At 32.3% G+C, this 25,247-nt stretch overlaps 1 protein-coding gene across 3 annotated transcripts in view; it reads left to right on the top strand.

Annotated features, from left to right (window-relative positions):
- Positions 1-25,247, top strand: part of LOC139990356 (uncharacterized) — a 229,324-nt gene that overhangs the window by 42,126 nt on the left and 161,951 nt on the right. The window lies entirely within an intron of this gene.

Here is a 25,247-nt window from a genome sequence, read left to right as displayed (position 1 = left end):
TTGTAAACAAATGATCTATTTGGATTACGAACTGATGGTAGTAAATGAAGACTCTTTGTAATAAAGCGTTCGTGGTAATGCAATTTATGTGGAGAGAGAGTTTGTATAAATACCCGAATTGAATAATTATTTCCTTCTGCAAATTCGTATACGGAAATGGATATACAGTTTTATGAATATCAATCATTTGTTCGTTATTATGATTTATTGAGAATCGAAGAAAACGTGAAAATAGACACATTGAAATTATTGCCTTTCATCTTGCAAGTATCAAGGGGTTCTCTTTTCTTCCTGTGTAACTATGTTTTTCTTACATCTTATATCGAATATTATATCTTCAAATTGGGATGAATTATTAGCGGGAGATCCTTAAATATTAATTTCATAAATTTAAATAAATTTTGTTACAAATTTTATAATGTTCAAATGAAAATTTCCTTACAACCTTGTTTCTGATTATAATTCACGAGTTATAGACTCTACAATCTTCCATTGTTTCAAGTGAAACTAATAACTATGTAATTAAGTAAACTTTAATTATGCGTTTACAAGTCAATGCGGAATACTGCGTGACCGCCAACTTTCGGACAATAGCATGTATTAACTCACCTACATATCCATCATATTACATAATCCTACGTGAGGTAATCTTTCATACATAATAAGCATAAATATTTCCTCGACAAACAATTTATTATCCATCGTCCGTACCTCGCTTTTTAACATTAATTTGTCAACAAATATTTTATTCTATATTTCCGGTTTACTGTTTTACGTAGAGTCACTGCCCTTCCTAATTGTATCACGATATCACCGGATCATCCTGCTTGAAAGCATGCAAGCTTCAATGAACGATCAAAATAGCGCCAGCGTAAATTCTTCCGAGTTGCAATATGTAATTCGTTTCCGATGAGGAAACGGAAGTGGCAGATCACGTTCTGTTCATCACGTTACGTGTCAGCGTGGAAAGCACGTTGTTCGAAACGGTAGGCGTATGAATGGTTGGACGTTTTCGGAATTCCTCAGGACGTGTCGTTATGCATTGTGACGTGTTTTTGGTGGGCGAATTCAGAAACGTCAGTAACGTCAAAACGAGGAGAAGAAAGAAAGGGTGCGAGAGAAATGGAAAGTGGAGCGAAAGGGAGGCAAGGGGTTGAAACGTGGAGGTTGACCCAGATTCGAATCTCTTGTAACCCTGTTTTTCGTTCGGCCTTCGCCGGTAAACAATTCGTGAACTCTGTCGTGCGTGATAGGATCGAACGTTTCTCCTACGAGACAGGGTAAATCCGTGTAATAAGAATCGGAGAACGCCGAGGAGCTTACGAAACAGCACGGAGTCTGTAACTAAAAGTAAAGGACAGAGGGTTGTCGTGTTGCTTCACTCCGTGTGTTCTGCTCGTGATTGTTCACTAGTGGATAAATAGAAAGTAAAGCGGATTACGATGTTTAGTTGATAAATTGGAGTGGTAGATTTTAAATGGAATTGGAAATGTAATTAGAGTTTTACATATTGAGAATATTTTGATATAAATGGTACGTGTTGGTAATAACTTTTAATAAGGAAATTTTTACTTTGATGTTCTCATTCGTTGTTTGTAACACGTAGGTAGATGAGTCATTGAATATGCAGTTCAGAGGGGAGAAAATTTTCGGTTCTACTCTCAGTCGCATAGAAATGCGTAGTTCTAAGTTGTCTGCATAAATTTGAATTTAACTTTCGCGTAAAAGTGATACAATTACTCGTAGAATTACTTACTAAACCAATTCCCCGTAAAATTAAAAACTTGTCGAATAGTAAAATGCAATTAACAAATCAATTAAAAAGTTCACAATAGAAATGCAGGATATTTTAGGTCTCTTTTATAAAATTATAAAGGAAGTTATCTTTATAATTGTTTCTATTGTTTTATAAATTCAATAATAGGAACATCAGTTTTACATTGTTAGAATATTTACTAATCTGTTTATATTTTAAAATAGTTCGTACACTCACGTTGGACGCAAGTTAGTCGCAAATTTAGAATTTTCAGTAATAAAAGCTTAGGTTCTAATAAAAATTCATCTCGTCGTTAATACTCAACAAAAATCTGCAATGCAGTAGCGTACGAATTCAACACTAAGGCCTTTTCAAACGAATCAGCGGAACCATCTGGAGCACGTGGCGTGCAATTAAACGGTATGCAAAATTCACCTGTTGGTTCGTCGACATATGTTTAAAAGAATCCAACGCGCGAACGGATCGCGTATTCAAACTAGAACCAGAATTAGTTTGATAATTAGAGGAAAATTAGCCCGGGCTCGCGACGATTCCAACGAAGTAGGTATCGATCTGGGTCGAATTAAAATGCAAAACATTGACACGAGTATCCACTTGCCAGTTAAATCTTCATTGGCAGAGAGCGGAGATAGTACATACACGTACATAGGGGGAAATTTTCAATGGGGACCGTAGAGAGGGTTCGGTTTAACGCAATTCATGAGGGCTAATTCGAAATCAGGGCGCAAGGTGACGCCTGATTGATTGCGGTTTACACTGACTTGCATTTTACATGGAAATCAATGCACGGAATAACTGGTTGCACTTGTACGTTTCACCGAATCGTTCGACCGAACACGTAAATGTATGTGTATTCACCGTTATTTGCGTTATTTTCCTGCCCAAATGGTACCAGTTTTTCCATGCCAAAAAACCACGCGCCAAAAATTGAATGATTATTATAAATACATACGTGACACATTCATTGCGTTGAAAAAAGATCAAACGCAGAGAACAAAGTAGTAATATGGAACTTGTTTTATTTCCAGACGACTTTTTCAAAACTGGTGAAGTTATTAACTCAAATATTATTTTAAATCAATCTCCATTTAATTCTCCTTTTTCGTATCCAAGGATTTCAAACAAAATGAACAAATAAATATTTAATTGCAACGTTTACTTTTATTTTCAAAAATTTATTCTCTATCCGTTAGTTTTGATTTTTTTTAAAATGTAGATTCTACTTTCCGAATATGGAGTTCAATGTTATCATCTATTTTTTTTATTCATTTTATTAAAAACATTGACATATTCATAATGATTTCTTAAAATAATTCGTTATCACTATTCTTAATGCGAGATTATTGATATTTTCTACATATTAGAAATACATATTTGTGTGATATATAATATAAAATCGAATAGCATTTGCTTCAAAAATATGTAATATTATTTATTAGAAGTATGGATATTATATTTTGTCCTAAACAGTTTATTTGAATTAAAGAATAGAATACTATTTCTACTATTGGGTTACGTGAATTCGGTTATTGGCGAACACAAAATAATTGTTAGCCATTACGAATTGATACAGACGGAGACGCAGTTAAATGCAAACGATCAAATACATTTTTCTCTCGTTTTTTCCCCTTTCTTTGAGATTTTTTCTGAGTCGGCAATTCAAACGTTATTCAGTCTCGTTGAAAAGCAATACCTTTTCACTGGGCCGCCTTTTTTCCACGTTTTGCTCGTTACTCACACGCAGAAATGAAAAAGCGGGGAAACACAGTAGGTGAAACAGTCGGGAAAAGTTAGAAATTTCTGACAGAACTGTCTGAAGCTCATGCATAAAGATTTCGTTGGATACGCACTTCAGTTTTCTTAATTGTTTTAACTTCGTACTATTTAAAAAAGAACATTGTGTTAAACGGTATTTAAATTATTCAAAAAAAAAAAAAAAGTTTAACTCGTTAATTGCCATTATCTCTATTTTGTTATCATGAAAAGAAACATAAGAATTTTTTTTTAAATCAAAATATAGTTATAAATTCCATGTTCAAATATAATTAATTACAGTCCCAATGTTATTGAAGAATAATATTAGGAACGCTACTTTACTTATTTACTTAAGCAAGTTAAAATTTTGGGAGAAGGAGCTAGTTCAACGGGCTTATTTTAGAATAAAAAATCTTTTCAGTTCTTATAATTAATTCTATATTGTAACATTTTGTACAATGATCATTTCATGCAAAAAAAAAAAAAAGGAAAAAACAACACGCCAGTAATATCACTGTTGCAGTTTATCAATTGAAGAGCCGTGTGCTCGTATAACTGCATATTATAACAAAGGAAAAAGCTGTGCGGTTAAAATGTTGTTGCGGCACATTTTCACTGATACTCATCAGCATACAATTATTTATCACGCTAGATACTCGTTAGTTCTAACGTGTTGGAAGGTTGTTCAGGTGCAAAGAGAATTTTCAATTAAGTTCCATATCAACGTGCTCGTTCATCGAGATCAATTCACGCAAATACTCGACAGTCGCACACTCATGATTACCAATTCAATCGGTATGTACGTTTAATTATTTTTATAAGAGATCGTCGCGAGCAAAATCGTGCTTCGATAGGTTTTAAGAAACCCTTGGTTAAGAAGGAATCCGTGTTAATTGTGAGACCTCTTGCTGAGTTTCCGCTTATAATTATCCTTTTCCCTCGGCGACTCTTCCTTGAATTATGCAACAAAAGAGGGGAAAAACAAGGAACAGAGGAAAATTGGAAACTTGACGGTTGGATTAAACGTATTTTATAGCGTGGCGTAATCACGTTTCACGCTAGGTAGATGGTTAATAGGTGGCATAAACCGCGACTGGTTTGGTTATAACGAACCTCACCTTGACATCTGAGCTTACATCATCACGACGAGCAATTTTTATCGATGTTGCTGGTTTGATTAGCATGCAGTTCTTAGCGCGTTTCTTAGCTACGCTGGTGCGTCTTTCACTGTCATCCGTTGACATTGAAGTAGGATAATTTTATTAATGCTTTCGTTGCCTCGTGTCGCTATGCGTCTTCCTATTCATGCCGGGTTTCTTAAACGCAATGCTCGGCGTTGTACCTTGAGGAAAAAGAATTGTTATTCCCTGAGGTTCTTCTTATGTAGTTTACAGATGCCGCAACCGGTTGAATGGCACAGTCTGAATAGATTATTATTGACTTAAAGCCGTTAGTTGAATATTGCTTTTTTAAACAAGTTTTATTACATTAAGCCTTAAAGTTTGGAAGCTATAGTATCTTATTATATTTTAGGTATTTTTTCTTTTTTGGTTGCTTTCAATTTACTGATAAATAGACTGTGGATAAAATGTTTTATGAAATTCTTCATTCCTATTTTAATGTGTCTAAAGGGATGGAACATAAACGACGATTTGTTTCGCCACGCGTTTAACGCTACAATGGATACTTTACTTTGAATATTCTATATATTTTTATATATTTATTTTATCATAACATGGGATTATATAAATAACATTTTTAGAGTCTTGAGTTGTAAGCAACGACATTAAATGGAAATCTGATGCGAGAAGTAATGTAAAGTTGATAAGATAATATTGTTTTACAACTGCGTCGTTCGCCCTAAAAAAGGGGGAGCGTAAATACGGGTTTTTAAAGAAATTTCCTAGCTGCTCCATTTAAGGACAGGAAAATAGACAGGACTACGAATGGACGTTTGCATGCAAATGCGTTCCGCGTTGTTAGTAAAGCATTTGTTACTTCCTCTTCTTAAATACCTGTTTTCATTGAAATTCGTTTACGCCTACTTTTCACAAGTTGTAACGATTTATACCGGTAGCTGCAGCGTTTCATGGAAATTAGTGTCCCTGTTGCAAATTCAATATTTGTAAACTTATATTATTTCCTTGTATTACTCAAACTGCTTGCTTTTCATATAGCAAACACGTTGAACAGCTGTTTTAATATTTCAACAAGTATGCAGATGTTCTAAATAAATTTCCTAAGAAATCTGTTTGCTATTATTAATAGAAAAGATGGGAAGAGATATAATACATTTTGCAAAAATATAATGATTATATATCTTAATATTTGAATACATATATGGTATAGAAATATAAATTTCAAAACATATGCTTGCATCGTGAGTAACGAATATTAGAAAATAAATAAAGACTTAAACTTAGACTTTACTAGTCGCAAATAAATTTCAAGCAATTTTAGATTTAAAAATACGTCACTGAAAAATTTTGCTAAATATCTATCAAACATCTATGAAATTTATGCTATTTTTTATATCCCGCATTCAGGTTTTTTAGGGAATTTCGTATTGCATTTTATGGATAAGAGGTTATTACGCTTGATATTAATAACAAGTAATAACAAGTTCAGTAATAACAAGGTTAGTGATTTATTTAAAATTAATAATCAGTAATTATTCCAATCGAATAAACACAACAATAAATTTAATATATGGTATGAAAATTAATAGGCATATAATAATATGATATATATCGATATAAACGAAGAAATTAATATTCGTAATGAATTTTACATACATAGCATGTGAAATTAAAAACTAAGTTGGGTAATTTTATACACTGCTTCAGGGAAATATAAATATGAACAATTAATGAAATCTATTAATGAAAAATACGATATTTGTTTGCATAGAAGAAAGGTATTATCTTTACCATTATTTCTATTACTTTAGAAATTCAATAGCAAAATTAATGAAAAATAATTTGTATATATTTGTAGTTAAACATATGAGGCAAAAATATGTTTTGATAGATTATTTTTCTACAGTAAAACGTTAAAAAATAACGTAAAAAAAGTTAACCTTTAAACTCTTATTACCAAAAGAAATCACATCGATGGTGTCACGGATGAAATTATCATAGAAATAAATAAAGCCACGATATTATATCATAATATCCGATAGGGATTAAATTAATATTTATTATAAAATATATACAACAACGTAAATGGACATCAGTTATTACTACTTGTTTATTAAATTAGTTTAGACTAGTAAACTTACTAATAAATCTAATAAATCCTAAACACGTTCCGTATTAGTTAACCGAACCCGCGCAGCTTTTCACGCTTCTTCTGTTATAATCCCCGCTGTAATGTCTTGGCTAACGAATTATATTCCTCTGCAGAACTGTATGCGATACAAAAGCTAAGCTCAGCTTAAAGTGAACAAGCGGTACCCCTAATACTCGTTGAGCTGCATTGCGCAATAAACTTCCGTAAAATTGTGGTTACACAATGCGCTGAAATAACGACGCATACGTACGTGAATGTTTTGCAATTTCATGAAAATTTGGAACTTTCGATCCAAATACGAATGTTTCCAGTAAGCTTCCACGAGCTGCCTTGACAAGCCGTTCCTAGTGGTCATTTGTCATTGCTATTTCTGTCCAGCATTACCCTTTGTCAATTTTCTTCCATCATATGCGCTGGATGATAGTTTATGACTTATGATTCGGTTTATTGTCGTTTAGATGTCTTGCGAGAATAAACTATGTACGTGTTTCTTTTCTTTCCATCAGTTCTGGTCAAGAGATACGGCATTTCGAAATAAAACTACTATTTCCTTCGTGTAAATAAAATTGTGATTTGTTATTTCCGAAGTATTTGTAGAATTAATGTAGTATTTATCGTATTTCTCTAAAATATTGGAAATAAATGAAAATTATTTGGGATTAATTATTGCAGATAGATAAAGATTACGGGAACTTTAATGTGTACCTGCAATATCCGTTTTTATCTCATTCTAATTAAATAACGCACGTTCATTAAGTTATCTTGTAGTTGATGCAGCGTTAAATTACAGTTAAAGAAATGTATACTTCTTGATAATTGATTTTTTTCGGTGAAATAGATCTCGAGATCTTCCTCATTTTTGTCTGAATTTAGTTAATATAGAATTGTTTTAATGCATATGTTATTATCGTATCGTATGCATATTTGCGAAAGGTATACGAGCTATTAAAAAAAAAAAAAAAAAATGAATCTCGCTAACGAAGTGACGTTTTAAGCTGCTTCACAGCGAGCACTAGTCTTGACAAGCAGTCTGTTTTCATATCATCGTGAATGCTGATTCTCCAACGAATTAACAAACGAACGATTCCTAAATTTCTGCATTCTTTTGCAATCGGACGGAAATGAATATGTATACAAATGAACAAAAATTAATTATTTCATACGGATTCTGATTAGCATGCTGTACAAACTGACAGCTATTTTCTCTACGAAACTCAACTTTATTAAAGCAGTCTTCGTTACGTTTTAAATCGCCGCTTTTAACGCATGAAAACTGTTTCAAGCACGTAATAAACGAGAAGATAATTTAAATCCTGTATTAAAAAATATTTGGAACGATTCACGAGTGTTTTTAAACTTGCTCCTCCAGCGTATAATTTACATAAAAGTGATGGGTAATCGAGAAATAATTGCAGCTCTTCTTCCTCAATGATTAAACGAATCGTTACAAATTTCGTTTAGCAATCACTCGACTCGAAACAGCAACCGCTACCGTTAATCACCTTTTTCCTTGTAATAACATGTTTATCGCCTGTTAGTTTCATTATGTTTAGAAAATTAAAACCATTAATCTCTTCTCTTTAAACATAATCTTTGAAAAACCTCATTAATAGGACTATATTCGAGGAATTAATAGTATGAATAATACGTGTATATGTTACAGCGATATCACATTAATTTTCTTTCTTGTTTAAAGCTACATGTTGTCGACATACAGTATATTTTCTCTTTAACTATTACAATAAAGTTACTTACACGAATGAATTAAATCAAACACTTTTTCAATGGTTTTGTTGGAAAGCATATTTCGTTATATTCTTAATCATTTGTAATTTAAATCTTCAAAGTAGCAAAGTATTAACAATACGAATTAACGAATTTCGCTTAAATACACGTTTCTTAAAACAGATCAATGAATATTCTTCCTCATAATGAACACTTGCACTGAAAATACCAATTGGTCAATCGAGATTATCTCTGGCAAAGCTTTCCCGATCTTTCCTATCCAATCGTCTTCTAATTTCTTCAAAAAGCTTGCCTTTTTGATTCTAACGAAATACTTCGTAGTCTCATTTCTGCAAAAAGGTTTCCCAACTGTTTACGGAAGGCGAACCTGTGATATAAAAGAAAGAAAGAGATTACGTATATCGATAAGCAATTTCTTTATATTTTTTTTAAAAAGTAGAGAATTTAACAAACAAACGAAATAGAATCGGATTGAAATTACTTGAAAACGGTAGTAGTGTTGTTAATTCGTTGTTTCATAATACAGTAATAGTCGTAGCATGGACTGCGATTCCTATTTAAATGGTATTTATAGTCAAGCACTATTAAATGCTAATGTTCGATATTTTCTATGTAAATACAATACTGCAGCAGCGAATAGCTAATAACAATTGCAAAGACAAAGTAATTACAGTAGTAAGCAGTTATAGCACTAATTAGATTGGTGTTAGCTTTTGGTGGAAACGATTGCATATATACAGTGGCGGGTAAAAGAAAATTTAAAGTTGGTGCTTAATGACATGAATTAATGACACTATGCATTTTGGTAACTTTTATGTTAAAAATTGTTCACAATCGAGGTGGCTTATTATACGTGTTGGTTTATTAAAGAGACCAGTGGTAAAATTGTAATAGTAATAGTGTATATTAAAATCACTTTAAATACAAGTACGAAGATAGCGTATGCCGCTCGCTATTCGACTATATGACTTGCTATAATGATCGTCCTAGAAAGCACGTTCGTCTATTTGTATCGACCGGTGGTATTATAAAAATGTAACTCCGGTTGACGATTACAAATAACGGCGATAATATTTTGTCCGGAGTTCGTTTACCGTTGAACCTAGCAAACCAAAACAATGTTGGCACTCCAAGGCACAAGAATGTGAGTCTCTCCCGATTCGTATCTTCTGTTGACTCATGTGCCGCTACACGATATTGGTAACAGTCATTTATTCTATGGTACGCGTTCCATGTATTCGTTACTCTTATTAAGTATACATTCACTTTGCAGAGTTATAGTGTGTTATAGAACAGTGTCCTTTCATTTCTCCTATGTTATAAACTTTCTTTTGTTCACCACTGTATGTATACAAGCAAATATTAGGTCGTCCGAAAAGAATTTTTCGTTTTATAAGGAAATAATTGATACACAACATTTTTCGTTTTATATTATTTTATCGAATTACGTATGATCCGTTTTGTTCTATCAAAATAAAGATCACAACGTTCGACAGATTAGGTTTCATATTTGTATGAAGATGCATCGTTGTAAAAGACGTGTCTGTAAAAGAAAGACACTTTTCGGACAACCTATTACAAGTAGAAGGATTATGAACTTATCGTGGCATAACACAGCATAGCTTAGTTTTCCTGTGGATCTCTGGTTTAAAAACTTGGCTACAATTTTCGCTAGACGGTTACGTTCATTCATCTCGCGATACCTTATCGAAATAATCGCCAACACGGTCAAGCCTGTGGAATGCAACGGCTGATTACAATGGCCGATACGTTCAGGCATACGTGCAATCTTGGCTGGTTGCTCGTGTACGTGCAGGATCGCGTAGCAAACGAGCGTAACGCACCATCTTCGGGTTCTGCTTCCTCGTCGTGAGTCGTGAGTAGCACACGTAAGGACATCGCCGCGTACCGTGTCGCAAACAAACGGATAAACATCGTCGCCGCCACGTAGCGGCAGCTTTTCAACGCTTTTGGTTTTTCGATGCGTGCTCGCGATCGAGAAAACTCTCTCTGCTATGAAGGAGATCCTTCGGCTCGATACGAATAGCAATACTGAATATCGCTGAACGCCGAGAGATTGAACCGTGCGATTTATCTTTCCACTGGTCAACAGAGGACAGATTTTTGTTAAAGTTCTCATCGAGCGATAGTGAAACTCTGTATGCAGTTTAGTCGCGTTGCACTGGTTATTGGAATACTAGGTTTTAGCAAAAAAGAGAATTATTTTGAGGAATGGATCGCCAGTGGGGGAAAAAAAAAATGATAAAATGTTAAATCTTTTGTTTTAGTCTTCTAATTTAGTAGTGAAATGTTACTGATATTTCGTTTACTGATTTTGTCTTTCTGCGATTATTATATTCTATGATCATTCGACTGCGGATTTTTATGCATTTATTTGATAATCGAAAATGAATGCAGAGAACGTATATAATATATAAAATATCCTAAAGGTGGTAGAAATACGAATGATAAGCAAGCATGCTTCTCTTAATTTAGATAATTAGAGGTATGAAAAAGTGCTTAGATTAATAGCTTCAAGTTATCTTGGTATAACAGAGAATTCCTTTTGATAAATGCGTACTATGCGAATTACTTTCTCCTTTATAATTCTAATATTTAGTCCATCATCATTATTTTAATTGTAGCTTCATTTATTAGGCTTGTCCGTAATCTGCTATTTCTATAATAGAATTATGTAGACATACTATATTAATTTATCGTGGTGAATTAATTGAATATATAGAAGTACACGTGTGTATAATGTAAAGCGTATATTGATATCAACTTTTTCTATCCTTATCCGTCGACGTTTTAAATGTAGTAATTATGACGTAAACATAGTGATTATTAATTCGAATAAATAGCGACGGTATAATATTATAATTTCCAGAATTTTTATACCAAACAAGCTATTTGTCAGATTTATAATTGGAAATCCTGAAACCGATTAACTGTTAATAACATATTATGTATAGTGATTGATACGACTGTAGACACTCGATTGAAAAAGAAATTTGTTGATGTCATTTTGAAGCCGCGTGTACATGATTGAAGAACATTTTTCGTTGAAAAATTTTTCTCCCATTCTTCTTTATATAATGGAAGATCGTGTTCTTGTTTTTGATGCAGTATAGATAAGACTTTTGTTTCTGGTAGTCGTGGTGTAAGAGTACTTTCTGCTTGGTTTCTTCGAGTGAAAACTGCAGATTCGTTGGAAAAATTAAGAGATCTAACGATACGAGATAATTCAAAAAGATAAACGGAAATTCTCTTTTATCTACATATGTATGCGTACTATCTTACGTAATATGCTTTTCGTAATATGCTCTATTTAACCTATCTATAATCTTCTTACAACAGACGTTCTAAGAAGCAATTAAACATAATTGTCGACGAAAGTAATCTTGGAAATAATAACATTAGCATAAATGGCTGACGTAGACTTGTGTTTGTTCGTGAGCGTATCGGTAATTTTAAAACAAGCACCAGATAATAAGATTAAAAGGGACGTTTAAATAACTTTATGTAACGTTTATGGTGGTTTTCATATCATCAAACTGGGACACACCTGGTGAATTTATGATGTTAACGATAACAGATGTTACAAATATGTTGCATAAGGTAACATACATAATCGATATACTTTATTTTACTATTCAATTACAGTTTTAAAATGTGTTATAAAGTTTTATGGAATGTATAAAATTTACTAAGATATAACAAACGTAGTACAACTTTATTAAAACATTTCATATGACAGGTGATAAACATATCGAGGCAAATCTAAAATACAACAACAAACTTAGGTAAATTTTATTTGATATAAAGATAAGAGATAAGAATTTGAAAATTATCTCTACTATTTTATTATGTTCATTTTAAAAATCGTACAGCTAGAAAGTAAATCATTTTAAAGCAACCTTTTATTTTAGGTATGTAACTCTTGCATACCAAATAATAAATAATTTAAATTTTAATATCAATTTGAAATTTAAATATCCTATTTTGCATATGTGTGAATCATGCAAAATATAGTCCAATTGTATTACAATGTAATACCATTTGCTCTTATTGTCAGAATTGCTTTAATTTCAATTACAATTGAATAATAGCTGTCTCAGCTGATGTGTGCATGAGCCATTGTGTTCAAAATGTTTCTGACGTAATTGGTAATATTAATGTAATAAAATCAGAGATTATTGGAAAAATCATCTAAAAATACATTTTATAGATATTAGGTAAAATAAAAAATTATTTCATGGTCATATTTAAAGGGAACAGTTCAAAGTAATTTGCTGATACAAATTAACTAACACATTATCATTTCAAAACAATATCCAATAATAATAAATAAAATACTTAAGCCTACACAATAATCAGAAAAAATCCGAAGAAAATAGAATAACATACTATTTTCCTCCAATATCTGAAATAGGAAACTCCATCTTGTACTTGGAATAAATAAAATAAAATATTATTTCATTCCGCGACTAAACAATTCTTAAAAATATTTCCTCAAATCTAGGTAATATTATACCATAATATCATAACCCAAACCGTTAGAAATAATTGCAAGAGCATTTCCTTATTCAAATAAACCAATGTAATTATCTCGAAATAAAATCTAGCCGAATAAAATGCCCAGACGTATACAAAGAATCCTGAAGAAAATAGGATAACACGCTATCTTCCTTCAATTTCTTAAGCTCTATCCTAGATCGAGTGAATGGATGTTATACCGCATCGTTGGACATAAAAGAATGTAAAGTGAAGTTTGGTGCGGCGTATGATAGAAACATAAGTGAAATTCACTCTATCGAGTCGTGAATGATCCGCTTTCGAATAGGGTTCTATTTTTCTTGCTGGAAGTAACTCGAATTTTTGCGCGAGTAACAAATGGACCAAGTTAAGATGGCATAGTGTATGTGGAATATAAATCACAATAGAAATGCGTTCGCAAGCGTTTCGCCCGTTTCCGTGTAGCTGTACTACGCGAACAAATCTTCAAAAAGCATAAACCTACATTGATACGATGCGCATGAAACGCACTTTAGAATAAAGCTCCCCTGACGTTAACCTTAATTCGTTTCGCTGATACTGTTATATGCAAAGTGCTCCAACGAAAGTCGTTTGTTTAAAGTAGTTAGTTATTCAACTTGAAAATAGAAGCTACAGAAATTACTTAATTTTATGAATCTCGTGTATAATCAAATGTTGCGGATGCCATCTTGTACGCGGACCTTTGAAGTTGTGTATATTACTTTGAGAGTTAGTCCGTGCTTCCTTTTCCTGTTTTTAGAATTAATTATTCTCTGATTCTTCTCTCAATGTGTTATTAATTAATGGGACAGATTATAAAAGAACCTGGTGAAAGGTAAGAAAATAAAATTTTAATACTCTTCTGTTATTTTAATTCGCAAGAATGATTATAGTCAGCTAGTACGATTTAGTATTTTCAATTTATACCTGAAAATAGCAATAATATGTCCGTTTTTATTTATCGTAAACTATAGTATTTAACACGATCTCTATTTATTCCAATATTATGTCCAAGTTTCAATACCATTATATTCATTTATCTGAACATAAATTTCTATTAGCATTAAACAAAGGATTATAACTAGTGAAACGAATCAATAAACTGCTATTATATAAATTTCAATTACGCGGATTATACGTTCTACAAAGTTTTTAGCTGAAGCTTTCTTATATTTAACGATTAACTATATCACAAATAATTGAACTGAAATTGTATAGGTATGGTGATCTAGCGAATGCAAATATGTCGATATAATTACGAGGCTGTTAATATAATGACTGAAAGGCAAGACACCAGCTAAACGCACTTCTATTGTAATATTTTTATTTTAGTGTAACTAAACATTTCCTTTCCCAAATCTAGATCGAAGCACGCTACACGCACACACGTATACACACACATACACTCATAAATTTACACAGAATTTTAAAGCCGCTACATAAGCCTCGTTGTCTATCTGTCCATCAAATGAATTCGCGTGCGTATGCATCGTTATTTTCACTGTGTCACTAGATATATACGTGACAACACGTGCGCGTTCTAGTTTACTTTGTAAACGCATAGATATCGCGTTCTGGTCAATACATGTATTCATTGGTGTTTAACGAAGTTCTTTTTCAAGCCGTATCAATGCGACACACATATCTGTTCTTCTTTTTTTTTTTTTTATTTCCTTTTTTTAATTTCGTGGCCGTGTTGCAAAATTCGCTACAACAAGAACATTTTGTCAAAGTTCATCGTAAATGGTTTTTCCAATGAAAAATGTGTCGCGATATTATGCTTTCTAACGAGCAAAAAGCTTCTCTTCATCGATGACGTATCGGCGTTCTCTTTGCCAGAGTGACGTACGAACCAATCGATTTTGATTACGCGAAACAGAAGTCGTAAAAATTCAACTTCGAAATAGAATGGAATAGAGATTCGATTCAACCCTGAATGGGTAAAATTGGTATGGAACTACGGACACATTTGTTATTTCCGTAGTGATGAAAATCAGAATAGTGTTCCATTATTCAGTTAGTACGATATTACTATCTGCTGCAATACTCTATCTAGTCACTTTTATACAAAATTTACTACGTAGAAAATTGTATTCTTTAGTTTAAACAAATATTTTATGCGGCATATCGAATTGGATGTTACAAGTATTGGAAAAAGATATATCAAACGAAATCGAGCAAAGTGAATTAAATGTGGATTATTATTTGTAATACCTTGATTTTCTTCTCTTACGAGATTTTTTTTATGTATATTTGCTGAATATCTTGATTTTTCGTATTTTTGCACATACATGCAGATTGATTATAAATAATCTCGTTTTTCGTCAAATAAATGTTAAATTCCTTCGTTGATAAATTTATGCACGTATGGATTTCTGCTTGTTATTAATTATTGTAAATAAAAGAGAAATCTATGTTGTATTCTTGGTTTTCGTATTTTTATCCTCATTTTTTGAGAAAAGATGATATTTTAAAGAAAATTAAGGGATAAACTAGGGGGCAATTGAAATGCTTGCTAAACACGCGATGTAAATTTTCATATTTTTATTTCCATTTTAAATGAGATGTCTATTACACACGTAATGTAAATTGTTTTTTATATTTTTGTCCCCATTTTTGGATAAAAGGTGGTACTTGAGAGGGAAATACGAGGCAAATTGCGAGTGAATGAGATGTATATTACACGCATAATGTAAATTGTATAATAAGAATACTTATCAAAATTACTTGAAAAGTTCCGTAGGATATTACAATCGAATTTCAATTTCCCAGTGAAAATTCAAACGACGCTTCTTCTTTTGTGTTCATTAAAAATTCTGTGAAAAATAAAATCCGGGACTTGCTGTACACGTCGATTATTTATAGTGTTATTCGCGAAGAAAATAAGCAGAGGAAGTATTTTCTTTTACCACCAAATACGCTTGAAAAGAGGTGAGAAAATCTGGCAAAAATTCTAATGTAAAAGAGATAAAGTTTTTCAGCTAAACCTTGTAAATATTAAACGAAACAAAACTTGGAAAATTTTCTTTCAAATAAAGAAAGGGAAATTAATAGTTAATTTAATTTCATTATTTAATTTCCTCATTTAACACACGATTAATTAGCAGCCGTAGAAGAAATTGGGAACATCGATGATTAAAGTTTAATTAAAGTGGATACGTTTATCGCGGTTCTCAGCTGATAATCTTGGCGAAACACGGCTAGGTTACCTCGAACACGTACATGCACGCATGAAAATGTGTGTTGGGTCATCCAGTTTTTATGCAAATTGCAAATAATTTACTCCCGTGTTTTTCTTCTTCTTCTTTTTTTTTCTACTCGTTCGCAGCTGCATAAGTTTGCACAGGTGTAAAATTAGCCAACAACTGTCCGGTGGCGCATGCAGTAAGCAGCTTCGATTTTTGCCATCATAGGAGCAAGCATGGTCGGAAAGGATTTACATAGTAAAGCTTGCCCAGACACGACTGTGTATTTTACCTTGCCCAGCAAACGAATGGATGTTGCTTTGAAGTTGCTACGTGTTTTTAATATCATTAATTTACTATGACGGTTTCCTTTCTTTTTTTTGCGGATTAGCTTTTTCAGTGTAGCTAAAACTCGCGTTGAACTAAAATTTCGCGCGGGTAAAATGCAAGTTACCGTTGTAAAACATTTTAACACAGCCAGAAATAATTAACCCGCATATTTAAATAACCTTACTTTTATAAATTTAATTTCTTTGATGTCCAAAACTAAAAAACACGGCATTTCTCTTTGTTCCTAACTTTTGATATACATACATATTCGCTGCAGTGGAAAAGTTTCGGAATAATCAGAGAACTACAATATTTCGTTGTTTCATGAATAAGTTGAGCGATATTTACGGTCGTTTTAATTTCGTTGTTATTCTCTAAAACATATTCAATTCAAGCGATAACAATTTAAAAATGTCGATTAATTTAGAATTGTTAATATTCGGTGTAATCTCTTCTTACTTTGTAAACAACGATATTCTAAGATATGGTGTCGAATATTATTTTTGGTAAATTTATTTTTATAAATTTTATTATATATTTTATTCTATCAGTATTTCAAGAAACTCATTTCCGTTTCGTTTCTTATTTTCTCTTCCTAGGCGCTTACCGCGCAATCCGAAATGTATTTTTTTTCTATTTACAAGATTCTACTTGTGCTACTATATTTGCAAGGAATTTATAAACCAGATAAGATCATAACTGATCGAAGCTATTATACGTTATTCGCATAATGTAAAGCAAATAGTAATAGTAAATTTGTAAGTATTGAAGAACACGAATTTTGAATTGTTTTGAGCAAGTTATAATGCGTTTTAGCAATAATTGTTGAACACGAAGATCAAGAATAATCATAGTTGAGGCTTTATGACAGGAACGATGAATGTTGGAAAAGAAGTTTAGTGAACTACAGGAGGAAAGTCGAAAAACGGTGATGATTTATGAGTATCGTACAATGGCTATCGATTTCTGTTCACACGTTGCTGCAAGGTGCCATCATTTTTCGGCTGAAATTTCGATAAAACAAGATTTAGTAGTCACCATAGATTCTGGAAATTTTCAGTTAGCCAACGTTCAACGAACCGCTATATTCGTGAACGAAAGAAAGTAATGATACCATTACATTGGTGTATCATGATTAATTTAGTATAGCACTTCATACTGGTGCTTTTATCGAGAAAAATGACTCTTTTTGTTATGATGTATATACAAGTGATGTATATACTGGAAAAACGTACAGCGTAGAATATGAATCGATAAATTTGAAATATACATCAGAACGATTAACAAAACAATTATTTTTAATGAAATGTAGTTTTATGCAGAGAGATACGAATGATTGCATAAATACAACGATGTGTCTATTAATATAAAAATGTTATTAATTTAATAATATGGTTTTAATATTCTTCCTTATTTAAGAATAATAAAGGAATGAAAGAATTTTAATAATAAATTAAATATTTCAAGAGTTCAAGAAAATGACTATAATTGAAGTTTCATTTAGATTGCCTTTTTACTACCATTAGATAATTTCAGTATCGTTTAAGAGATTGTCTAACTAAAAATAGCAACTATTTCAACAATCTCGTAATAAAATTTTTTGACGAACTATTAACTTCGTGCAACAATTTCATAAATTAAATAATTCCATTACTATGAAAAGGAAACGCACGCGAGTACAAACGCGAAAAGCATAAACGATTGAAAGTACATACATACAAAAAAAAAAAAAAATATAAAAATTCTAAAATTGACTTCAAATCTGCCACATTCTCTCGCATGATGCAATTTTATTCAACATGCTCTACATATGTAATCATGCATAGGATATTTTACACGCATAAAATACACAAGAAATATTATCTATGTATAAGATATACATAAAATATTATCTATATGTAGAATATTTTATGTACTAAATTTACACAATGGAGTATCAGATGTCCTCGCAACTCAGTAAACAAGAAATTCCATCACAGAAATCCCCGTCCCAATACGTACTTACGTAACTGTCCGAGCATGTCGACATTTAAATCGGACGAGAAATTCTGCGAAAACCCAATTTGCCAGAAGAAATACAAAAGTGGAGCAAAAGAAGGGAAACAGTAGGATCTTGCCTCTGAGAAATCCGAGTTCGATGGAAGCTCGATGTTACAGCTTATTGTTCGCGTTCGAGTAAAATCGGTACGGATATATCAGTTCCATCCTAGGCATTCCCCTTGCGAGAGGGATCCGTTTCCTTGGCATGTGCTAACGTGAGCTTTAAGCTGACACACATCGAAGGCGTATCGAGATGCTTCAAGTGGAATACCGGAAGCAGTGGCGCGGCTACAATGCCGAACGTGCTCGCCTTCCTGACCGAAAACTACCAGAATGCCAACCAATGGCAGACGTTACGTTCACATCTTTCATTCATCTCGCGGCTGATTTATGGGGTCGATCAAGTTATATTTAATTTACATGGGGTCTCTGTGTGCGCCACGCCACCTCCACCCTCTTGTGTTACGCCGTAGAAAATGTTTGATAGCTCGGGGTAAAAGCTTCGTGACTTGTAAAGCCCCGACAACTTTTTCCAACGCCCGATGATGCGCCCCTTTGCCTTTCAGTGGGAACACGCGGCTGATTTTTCGCCGTTCGTTGAGTTATCGGGTGAAATAGGAGAAGGGAAGGGTAAGGAATGAAACGTAAGAGTTACCGAAGCTTTTCATTAATATTTTTGTGCATACTCCTTGGACCGTGTTGGGAAATGTTATCTGGGTAATTGGAAGGGTTGTAAGTTGTAAATGTTCGGAATCATCCGCAATGTGCAAGTGTTATTGATAGAGTATTATAGGCAAAATGTAGTTCGAAGTGTTTCTGATACAAGTTCTTTGAATTTTATTACGAATGAGAATAATACAAGTTTAATAGTTAGTGTAGTTAATTAAACGTAGGAAATTGAAGAAGATTCAAAATAATGCGAAGATACATACGAAATATCTATTGTTATTTTATAGATAGAAATTCCATTCTTTTCGAAGTATTAAAAAACGCTCTTCTTATAAATATGAATTTATATGTTGCTCGTAACAAAGAAGTTTAATATACAAAATATCGGAAAACGCTTTGCGCAGATAAATACGCATATCAGAAATATCTTTTGAATTGTATCTTGTTATATTTAAACGAGTTTTGTAATATACATATGTTTGTAACATGTAATAGTTGTATATATTTTTTGCTTATTGCTAATAATTTTTAATATTTTTCATTATTAATAGCAACAATATCTGGTGAAATTAAAGAATGTAATATATTTTATGTAAATTACGAAACCAAATTATTATTACATGTTGCAAAACGTTATGAATTATACTATAATTTTTTAATTTTAGTCGTCGAAAAATTTTTTCAATAATTATGTACGATTTCGAAATTTAAATTGGCAACGTATTTTAATCATAGGGAATGCGAGCTTATGAGAACTGCAAATTAAAACCGACGCTAAATTCAATTATCATTTGCAATAAATTCCATTGCTCAAATATTTATCAATTCATATGATATTCGTTCATGGGACATTGGTTTTTTGGAAACCAATATTGCCAGAGAAGTTGAATTAAATCGAATTTCTAGTTCATTGCGTTTTATATTTCAATGTTCACTGTTTAAATTATGTTACACGTATGCCTGTTAACTTTTCGCAATCAGATCGTTTCATATAGATCTTCTCACAAAAAAAGTTATATAAAACTATATACCAGTACGATGAATTATGTTACCCAATCTAAAACATACCTACAGAAGAATCGAAAAAGACGTAGAACTTGTTATAATCCAATACGATAATTTCTCGTGTTTCTCTCTAATCTTTTCTACCATCCGAAATTCCACATGGTGTAATAATTTTAGTAATGTGAAAATGTCATTAAAATATTAATTGCTAAGTTTCTCACATTCGATAATATCTAAAAACTTTCTATCCGTGAAACACATTTCCCACGTTTCAACTCTACTGCACCTAATTTGACGAAGAGTCTGATGACACGCTCATGTAATATTAACATCACGATACTGTATCAGAATTGTATCAGAATGTTGCGTTGTTCTAGAGCACAGACATAGATTACAATAACCTACATACGACGTTCTAACTTAATCTTGTGTACGACCAGTGAGTACATATTAGTTGCACTGATTCTCAGATCTTAATCGATGGCACGAATGTGTCAAATGTAATAGGATAATCTCCATGAAACCAGCTCCTTGTCAACACTATTATCGTTAACTGATATTTTTAATCATCATCATAGAAGCTCCTGTTCTAAAGTTTTAATTAGATGTATTATGAGTCTGGGAAAATTTGATTACGAATTATAGTGTTCGATAATTTTGACAAGGAACAAAATCAATTTCTTACAAGATTCTTGTAAATCTAAATACATATTCTAGGTAGTAAATTTTGTTAATTGTTATTTATTAAATATTATTTATGTATTGCTTATGTAAACACCATTCAAGCTAATGCCATTGCATCTATTTCTTTCTGATAGTGTTAGTTAATTTGTATTTTCCTCGTAATTATTTTTTAATTGTTGTTGTGTCTTAATTGTTCCTTAACATATTAAAGCAATTCTAATTGGTAGAAACGTAGGTATATTTGATTTATTTAATTATATACCTCTTTGAATAATAAACTCAATAATGCTATTAGGTTAACACCTGTAAAAAGTCAATTTTAATCATAAAACAATTTTTACGAAGATATTTTCAATTTATAATTTATAATAAGTTCATAAGCCTCTATTAAAAATTATAATAAATTTTTATGTACGTTCTAGTACATGTATAATGTTTTTCCACACAATAAAACACACAATACTTCTTCACACTTTTCAAAAGCAGACACAATATATTTCTTAAGCCTTTCTTCTTCTCTCAATATCCAACACGTAAGAACCTAAAAAATGTCTATCATCGCTATTCGTTTATTTTAATAATTAGACGCTTGTAAAGATCCACTGGAGCATCTTCAAATTCCATAGTCAACTTGCCTGCCGTTCTGTCATCGTTCATCCGTACATTTAATTTCGCCTAGTATTGTCAGGAAAATTTGAAATTCCACGTGCGCGCGGATCGTCGGTTTCCCTGCCGTTCTCATCGATCGATCTCGTGTTTGCTCTAATTTCACAAGAACCACATAGTTTCCTCCCTGTTTCCGACAGATCCGACAGATTTTTCAGCTGCACCAGCAACTTTCTGTTCCGATTGAACTCAACGTCCAGCAGATCAGGTAGCCCGCGTACCTGCGCGGCATCTTCCTCGAATACCCTGCTTAGGAATTCAAATAAACTCCATATTCGAAGTTAAAGAACGTTGAAAGTCACGCAAACATGAGTGTCCAGGCCGGAAATAACGAATTCCGTTGCCAGAAATCTTACGTAGTCGGGATTTTTATTCGATCACGCTGACGCTAATGAAACTTGATGGAAAACGAAATCAAATCACATCATATTGATTCGTAATACAATTGTCCTCGTTTTAATTAATAATCTTTATGTAAAAAATTTTTTCAAGTTTATTAAACGTACAAAAGTTTGTTTAATAAAAATTTATTGGATGGTGGAAGTATAATTAAATCTAATTGAATTACCTACATGTATATATATAGAATTTTATCTTAAGGATATTTTTGTTGAAGAATCAAAGTTCCCTAATTATACCAGAGACAGTGTATATAACTCATTAACTTTCCTGCCCAAGCGTTCAATTAAAAGACTATTGATTTTACACTAGCTTTATACAGATTGTGCCACTTTGATATCTTGCTGAATAGAATTAAATTATAAACTCCACTTCTCGCACGACATATATTGTATAAATTATCAAATATATTGTACTATTTTAATGTTATGTTTATTTTGATTTTTATAAATAATAATTGTTTATTTGATGCAGCATTAATTACTATTTTAATTTAAAAAATCAGAACTAATTAAAAAATAAAAAATTTAAAGTATTAAAATAAGTAAAAATATTAAAATCTAATTAAAAGCTGTGAAACTGAAAATACGCGAAAATGTTATACAAGATATCAAAATATATTTTTTTACCTTCTACCGTATTTTGGTTATAAATGTAATATAAAATAAATGATACGGAGGAAATATCTGACACATTTTCCATTTTTTATATTAACGCGGGATATGCCAGACACATGTCACCAAAGCAATCACATATCACATAATACTAGTTATTTGATTTTGAAGTTAAATATGTATCCTTTGAATATTAAAAAAATATCAATTGTTACAACATTCGTTACATTTCATTCGTCATAAATTTCATGGATTTACTTATTTTTAAAAGGCTTACATATTTCTCTTTAACAAAATTTTCCCCTTTCCAAATATTAAAATATTAAAATATTAAAATATTAAAATATTCCTATTTGTCCACCGAATAATATTTAGATCACAAGATCCACGAAAATAAATGTATCATATTTTCCGCCGTGATCTCCAAACATCAAAGAATATTTTGAAACATTATTTTTCGTAATTACTTAAATGCAAGCTCAAATGCAACCTACCAATTACCATAAACAACACACACCAATCTCTGGCAAATCTCACGCTTTAAAAATTCAGCCCAGTTTCGTGTCACGATTTATTCGTAACTCTACCGGCGTTATTATCGAGACATATATATCATCAAATCGACACGCACGGCTCAACCACTCACGCAATCAGACATAACGGGCTTGATTAAAATAATGCGGCGAAATTTTTCAACGAGGTACCCGTTGATCGTTTTGCTTTTATCCGTGTGTTTACAATCTCAAGCGGGCAAATTAAAATCATCGACAGGATTATTAGATCAGCGAAACGATATTAGCTGGCGTGCGCCGGGTAGCACGGCGACACATTAATTGCTTTTAACAGGGCAATTAAGGTTACGGAGCGTCGGGGCCCGATTGACTTTTATCGATTTGGAATTAAGTGGCTTAACGACTTCCGCGGAAATTTGCCCGCTAACGAAATTGCAGAAGTTTGTAATGCACTCAACGAACTTCCAATGCCCAATTTGCAATCTGCGTCGTGTTGCACCATTGTTGCGTGTACACTTGCGAATTCGTCAATAACGTCGAACAAAGCTCCATTTCCATGCGGCGTGCTTCGCCTAGCGTGTAAAGGTTGGAGGAAAAGAAGAAGAAAAAAATAACAGGGAAATGCATAACGCGGTAAGTGGAGGCAAACTCATTTTTCGTAGCCTCTATTTTTCGTTATTCAGATCTCGAAGTCTGTCGTACGTTTGTTCACTCGATTTAATTTTATTCGATTTAGCTGAGTTCGGGTCGCAGCGTGCTTTTGTATTTGATATTTTTAAGAAAATTCTTCTTCTCGGGGAAAAGAAAATTACAATCGAGCTGGACCGATAATATGGTTGGAAAGCGTGAAATCATCTTAAACAAATTTTAATGTCGACGTAAGAAATTTATCGATATAGAAGTATATCGATACGAGAAGATGAAATAATTAGATGCAATTAATTAAACAAATTTACCAATATTCTTTAATTTATTGGTTTACTTATGGCGTTACGAAACTTCCGATTCTGCATATTCTTGCATGATTTCGCGCCACTATGGCATATTCTCGCCCACCCTTACATACCATAATCGCTTTACAACACGACACTCTTCCTACATACATTCACTCACTCACTCATTACACTCATTAAATTAACAAAAACACTATACGTAATTCTATACAACCGAGAAAGAATTTGCTCATTCTTTTCAGAATTAGAAGTGAAAAAATATATTAATAAATCACTAACCTTTATTTTATATTTAGAATCGTTACCTAAATTAATAATACTTTGTACTGCGTGTTTATAAATGCTGAACAATCTTACGATATTCAACACAAACTTGGCGATCTTTTGTCCAAAATTTGTAATACCGCGTCGATATCATTCGACGTATCGATTTACTGAAATCTAATCACTCTTGAGAGCAAAGAGATGCCAACTTGCTAATTCATACAAAAAGTTCACGTCTGAAAGTTTGCGTCTGTACTTCGTTAAGTGCAAAACTTTCAAACGAGAAAATGGCATCGAGCTTTACAGCGTCGAGTTTACGAATGTCCCCCTCTCTCTTCCTCCGTCCTAAGCTCGGAAATAAAGTAATTTAATTACGAATCAAGTCTCGGAGTAAGGCTTAGCCAACAACTTCCAAATTTCTCTAGCGTAGTATTGCAAATTGCTGATACAAAATCATCCGTCTCTCTCTTATTGCGTTTAAATATTTCTATTCTAAATTACAGAAGGAATTACATGGTCGTGTTTCGACGCAATTATTTGGAAACTTCTAATCTATTCTAAATTATAAAAAAGAAATTATATTTGCAAAACTATTTTCAATTATATTGGACAATTTTATTTCCACGCAAATTCATCTTTTTTCTTAATAAAAATCCTCGTCTGTCTTAAATTATAAAGAAATCTGGCTGATGATATTTCTATCTCATTCTTCTTATAAAGATTCTAATCTACCATAAAAATGTTAATCACCTAGCGACAATTGCATAGTATTTTTAATATCGCTTTCCGGCATTTAAGAAGAATTTGAAATTAATTGT

The sequence above is a fragment of the Bombus fervidus genome, chromosome 8 (assembly GCF_041682495.2).
Source record: "Bombus fervidus isolate BK054 chromosome 8, iyBomFerv1, whole genome shotgun sequence".
NCBI classification, from domain to species: Eukaryota; Metazoa; Arthropoda; class Insecta; order Hymenoptera; family Apidae; genus Bombus; species Bombus fervidus.
This window is presented reverse-complemented; position numbering and strand designations above follow the sequence as displayed.